Source organism: Austrofundulus limnaeus, unplaced genomic scaffold (assembly GCF_001266775.1).
Source record: "Austrofundulus limnaeus strain Quisiro unplaced genomic scaffold, Austrofundulus_limnaeus-1.0 Scaffold55, whole genome shotgun sequence".
NCBI classification, from domain to species: domain Eukaryota; kingdom Metazoa; phylum Chordata; class Actinopteri; order Cyprinodontiformes; family Rivulidae; genus Austrofundulus; species Austrofundulus limnaeus.
The window spans coordinates 800104-806300 of NW_013952457.1; positions in this window are offsets into that span (position 1 = coordinate 800104).

Here is a 6197-nt window from a genome sequence, read left to right on the forward strand (position 1 = left end):
TGTGTGTGTGTGTGTGTGTGTGTGTGTGTGTGTGTGTGTGTGTGGAGAGGGCATTGTCTGGAATGGTGCAGGCAGTCTAGTGGAGGAACAAGGAGGAGGAGCAAACTTAGCATTTCCTTACAGGCCAGCTCTGGGATGTAAACAAAAGTTTGAAGCTGAGGTTTTGAAAAAAGTCCATGAGATTTTCACTATACATCTGTATACATGCAACAAGAAGGAAAAGCTGTGTGATTTACAAACAATCCACACTACGGAGCCCATCCGGTGACAATGGCTTAAAACAAATAATAAATGGCCACAAGATAATTTTGAGCCATGTCTCTGTGTGARAGATATCAACATTGTTKGGGTCAGATTCCACTCAAACATCTCCATGTAATCAATCAACAATCTCTGTATTAAAATGAAAGCAACAATTATCTCATAACCACAAAATAACTCTCTCATGGCCACAAAGTATAATTTTATGTCCACACATTTTTTATCCATTATYACTGAATGGGCTCCACACCATACAACTTGACATATATGCATTGTTTTTTCATACATAGTTTTGTGGTTATTTTCAAAAGTACATAGCAACAGCTATCTGTAAYGTGTCTGTTGCAGTTTGAGCATTTCTGACAGAAATGTTCTACTTTTGTCAAAATACCCATGTGATGTAAAACAGGCAGCGATGTGAAGTTTACAGTGTTTGCATGTATTGGAATGAAATTTTAGTATTTAAAGGTGGCAGCAATCCACTTACGGTAGGTCTTGGTCTAGCTCAGTTTTAACCTGTTTTGTCACAATTGTTTATWATGACCTGCTGTTTTTTGAAGCACAAAGTTGATAGATCTGAAGATATTTCTTGTCTTTTATGGTTTTATATATTGAAATGCTGCTACAAAAATTAAACCAAAACCCAACAAACACAGCTTTAGTTCGGGYTTCATTGTTACTATTGGTGAATGTCACTAGCATAGGTAATGTATCAACGCTGACTGTACACCCTCACAGCATTTACCTGACTGTGTAAAAGCAAGTGCATAAGTCTTTATAAGCACTTGGGTCTAGTCCTTATACATTTCAGGGGCCTTATGCCTTGGTCTGAAAGCACCTAATGGTTCCTAACCTTTCTACCGAAAAGCATTTTAAAAGATTTAAACTGTCCCTTTAATTGGTTGGACATCAGTCAAAGAGCAGTTCTTTTGTTTTTCGTATCCTTCTCTTCAATTTATCTCCTTTTCTMTCCTCCTCTCCACTTTACTGGCTGCCCTTCTCACTCCACCTCACTGATAATCCTCCCCATCTGCCCTGTACTCCTKGCTCAGCATTTGCTTCACTCAAACCTCGGCTCAAGGTCATTTTGTTATGCCACAGCGGCTTCACAAAGATTTTTTTTGTGACTATACTTCCTTTAATCAGGCTCTCTTTCTTCCTAATGCCATCACATGCATACAGTTATTAGGTTACACTGTTTGATGGTTGATTTTTATCATCCCTTGTTTCAGTATTGTCTCGGCGTCTCTGCTCATGTCTTATGTCTGCTTCAAAGCACTTCACTCTGCCGTATTAGTTGGAATTTAGCGAATGACAGTTTCCCTCAGTCACACTGGGTTTATTGCTTCCTCGTCTCTCAGCTTTATCTGATCAATCTTGCCACTTGTTTTCAAGTGCCTTTCATTCGAGCTGCAAGTGGAGCTGAGTCGGAATAGGTRCAACGTTTTAATTTGCACTTTCGCCTTTTTATGAGGTGCTGCAGTTGGTCATCTTTCCCGTTCATGACTGTATTAAGGTTAACTTGTGTCTGCAGCATGTTTCTATCTCAATCCAGCTGTGTCTGAATATAAATGACTGCTTGAACATGCTTCAATTATAGCCTCAAAATTCAGTCTTCAAATCCAAGAATAGGTGACYGTTATCTTTAATCATCAATGCAGCCTTTGATGGTGGTTCTTTGAATTCAGTGAGGTAACAGAATGATTTAACACAAAGTGGAGTAAAATTCTAATTTAATTTAATCAGTTGTAGATAACAAAGAGTTTCTTGTTACAAATRGAATTTACAATGGGTTCTGTTAAAAATGGAGAATCTAAACAGCTCAYAAAGACCAGATGTATTTTCTTTTAAAGCATTGAGAAACATTTAGCTTTTTTTCCATAGCTTTTCCATCTAAGGACCACATGGTTCGAGCCCATCCAGTCAGCAGCCTCCGGACTCTGTGAGGCAGTCTGTACCACACTGCACTCATTATTTATTAACTGACTTTGGTGMTCTCTGTCATCTCCTTTGACACCATCACCATTAATTTGAAATTCATAGTGTGAGTATGCATATTCAACAAGTCTCCCAATCAAAAAMGAAGAAAAAAAAGGCACTTCATTCTATATGAGTATTTCTTAACCAAGACACAAAAAGGCATTCATGATGTATTTTCTTTTTAATTTTTTTATTTGAACAACCTGTTTTCCAGGGATGACAGGATAATTATCCACATGGATTTTTTTTTTACTTATTTGATTTGAAAAAATAAATGAAAAACAATATTTGTTTCTTTCACCACATCAGTCAGCACATCTCACAAAGAGAAAACTATTTATATGCATCAGCCTGAGTACTTTTTCTGCGTCCCTTTCTATCACAACACACACACACACACACACACACACTCACACTCACACACACACACACACACACACACACACTTCCTCCCTTTCAAACAGTGTCTGACTTAATCAATGTCATGTCGGTGGTCACTGATGTTGCTCTGCTTTCCTCACCTCCAGGCTTTCTACATCTGCAGGTAAAACAGCAAAGTGTTTCCAGAACACAACCAGATTCTTCAACGCAAATTATTCTAATTGCTACTATAAATGCAGATGGTTGTAATTATGTATTTGACTAAAGTAGCCTTGATTCCAATATGGGGTTTAACAGAAGCTTGAAAACATCCAGTGGTGTTATTTCTTTTCTTTTCTTTTCTTTTCTTTTCTTTTCTTTTCTTTTCTTTTCTTTCTTTAGACTTGCAAACAGTGTGTATGTATGTCAGCTCTGATGTATTAGAAAGGTGCAGGCTTGAGTCAGTTGCTGTTTGAGAATTTAAAGCTAATACTTTTGGATTTGGCAAAGACATCCAGGATGAGTCATACTTTTGGAGACGTGTCCCATCCATTGTAAATGAGTAAGTGCAATCTAATCTTTAAAAGTACTGTGGAAGACATGGTTGTTTTTCCTCAATGACTTCGCARTGATTTGCATAATCTAATGTTATCATGTGTGGCTTCACGAGGCAGCTTTAGTTCAATCTCAGGGTAATRCTCGAAAAGAAAATATGGTCAATTCAAATTCAACACTTTTTAATTTCTAAATCAATGCGTTTGACAGATAAAATCAAATTCCTTCATCTTAGATCAGTTCCGTTTATTTCATATCAAACTATTCTAGTTGYATCCAGATATTTAATATATGAAACAGAATCAAATTCAAACAGTTCTAAAATTAGTAAAATATTGTCAACCTCACAAAGCCAGCAGATTCCAGCAAATCTTCATTTTGATCCTAGCATAACTGACTGCATGGTTCAGAGTTTACAAAAAGCCTTTTAAGCCTGAAGCAAACAACACGTCTGCCTTCTAAACCAAAATTGGGATCTGGTTCCACTGAAGCCTGTGCTTTCATTTCTACTTTCAGAAGAACCTGCACTCTGAGAGTGAAGTGATCTGTCTTAAGATGATCATTAGAGAAAGGAACAAAATCATTTATAATTTTACTGCCTGTTTAACAGGAAGTGAATAAAGAAGATAAAACAGAAGAGTTMTGGTAATTGTAAATAACATTATCATTCTGTTTTTTGCAGGGACTTTCGTGAGTGGTGGGTTTGAATGGACCAGCCTCACACGCTCTCATTCAGTAATGATGAAGTCAGCCGTGGCTGCAGGTCTTGACTTGTGTGTCCAGGTTTACCAAAGGTCCGGCCATTATCTTTAATGTGGACAGCGATATGAGCTCCCCCCACCCACCCACCCACCACCACAACTCCTGCTGTCACAGAAGATAAAGTAATCCACAGATCTGAAGTTACAACATGTACATAAGCTGGTGTGTAAGGTCACTCTATGTAATAAATGTTTCATATTCACATGACTGTACTGTAAATGGTTTACATTAGCTGCCTTGTAAATAAAAGATAAAGTTGTGAAGAGGAAAGTGATTTGATGCTTCGCTGACACCTGCAGGGAGCATCTCTCTCCATCACTGGCACTGTGTCCAATCTTGATCATTTTTTTAGCAACGTCTGGCTTTATAGACTCAAAGCAAAAGCGTACAACCTTTTAGTAGTTTGGCTTTCAATTTTTTTTGGTCATTTTATGTGGAGGAATGATCAAATGAAGACTACTTGAGAAGTTTCAGAACAGCTACATACAATGTGACTTGACAAAGGAAAAGAAACCACATCACAGGAAAAATGTCATAGTTTGATATCTCACTTTAAAATCAAAAAGAGTGAGGGATTCTTTTTTTTTTCATCTTATCGTTTGGAAGTGACATTTACCAGCCCTATGAGAAGAGCTCCTGTACAGAAAAAGAAAAGATATGTCACTCTCTGTTGTAGAAATCACATTATATCTAAAGTTTCCTGACAGGTGCTGCTGCTCCTTAACCCGTTTACATGCTGCATCTTTATGCACTTTTGTATTTCAGCATTGTGTTTTGTTCTTAGTAAAATAAATGAGATGATGAAGGARAATAAACCAATGGCAGACAGGTTGAATGGATCAAAAAAGCAAATATATAGTTAAATGAAATGTCCTGATGTTTGTGATCAAATCACAATTAGAACCAAACACAAGAGCATTTATGTGCACTTTCCAAATCTGTCAAGAGCTGCGTGCATAAGTGTATTTCTGTATTATTTCCCCCCCTCCTTGGCTAAAAGACACAGGCATATGGTATGTGGGTGTTTGGCAGATGCTCCTAATCACTGGCTAGCTTTGCATTTGTATGTGACTGTTTGCACAAGAGATTCAGATTGGTAGCAAGGGCACTTTGGTGTGTTTGTGTTTCTTGGAGAAGTGGGGTAAAAAAGCTGCAGCTGTTGGGCCTGGAGGGTCGCCTCAGTGTCCTGTACAACAGGTGGTGCGGTGAAAGGAAAAGATGGGCTGCAGGGCAGGAAACGTGGTCCCAGAGGTGGAGGAGTGTGAGGAAATGTGCAAAGAAGGCATGCAGAAACCCTTAACCGTGTAATCAGGGAAAGACTSAAAGGAACACAATAAATATGGCAGTGTTAAATCAACACCAGTGTTGATTTAACACTGAGCRGTGTCAAATCAACATCAATAATGTTCATTTAACACTGCCATGTTTGCTGTGAACATATCTGTGCGTCTTCAATAAATATGTATTATGTGGAAATAAAGTGGAAAGATTTGAAGCAGTCAAAAATACTTGACATCTGTAGATTTGTGGAGCTTCAAGCAGGTCTATATCAACTCATTGGCATTTTTAAAGCCAACAAATGTTTGTTGCTCAAGGTTACAGGTACATAAATTATTCCTGAGCTTGCTTGTTAGCATACATAGAGCAAGTTTTTCAAATGCAGTTGTTGAAGGAAACTATCCATTCAAAAAAATCAAAACMCAAAATCAAGTTTTCCAGGAGAGACAAAAAATATTTTTTTTGTGTAAAATCTACAATCTCCTCAGATCCTCAGAGAGCATATTTTGTCTTAATCCAATGCCACACACCCATTAGCTCACATATTTATTTAGGCATTMATTGGAGTCTGTTGCTAAAAAGACCTGTCTGTAAACCAGCGTGAGGACTGCACCAACAGGGACCCTTTTATTTATGGCAGTACAAGGTCACAAATACAACAGTCATCTGACCTTGTCTGGGCTTATGGCACAGAGTGAGTGCTCRGTAGATTAAAGAATGCTCTTTGTAAACATGTCTCCACATCTGCTCCTCCGCCATCCTGGAAGTCCTGGAGGTGAACATGTTGCAGGCGGCTCAGCAGGCTGTGGTGGTGCAGCAAAGACCCCCAACTCTTCTTAAGTCTCTCTTCACCCCCACCAGGGAGAAACATGGAGAGATGATGATTGTCACGTTAAACCTTTATAACTTATAGCCGTTTTCCCTCGGAGGGAGATTGAGCCAAGTGTGCATAAATATGTGGTGAGACTGGATGCGGGGTGGGGGGGTGAGCAGGGTGAGGG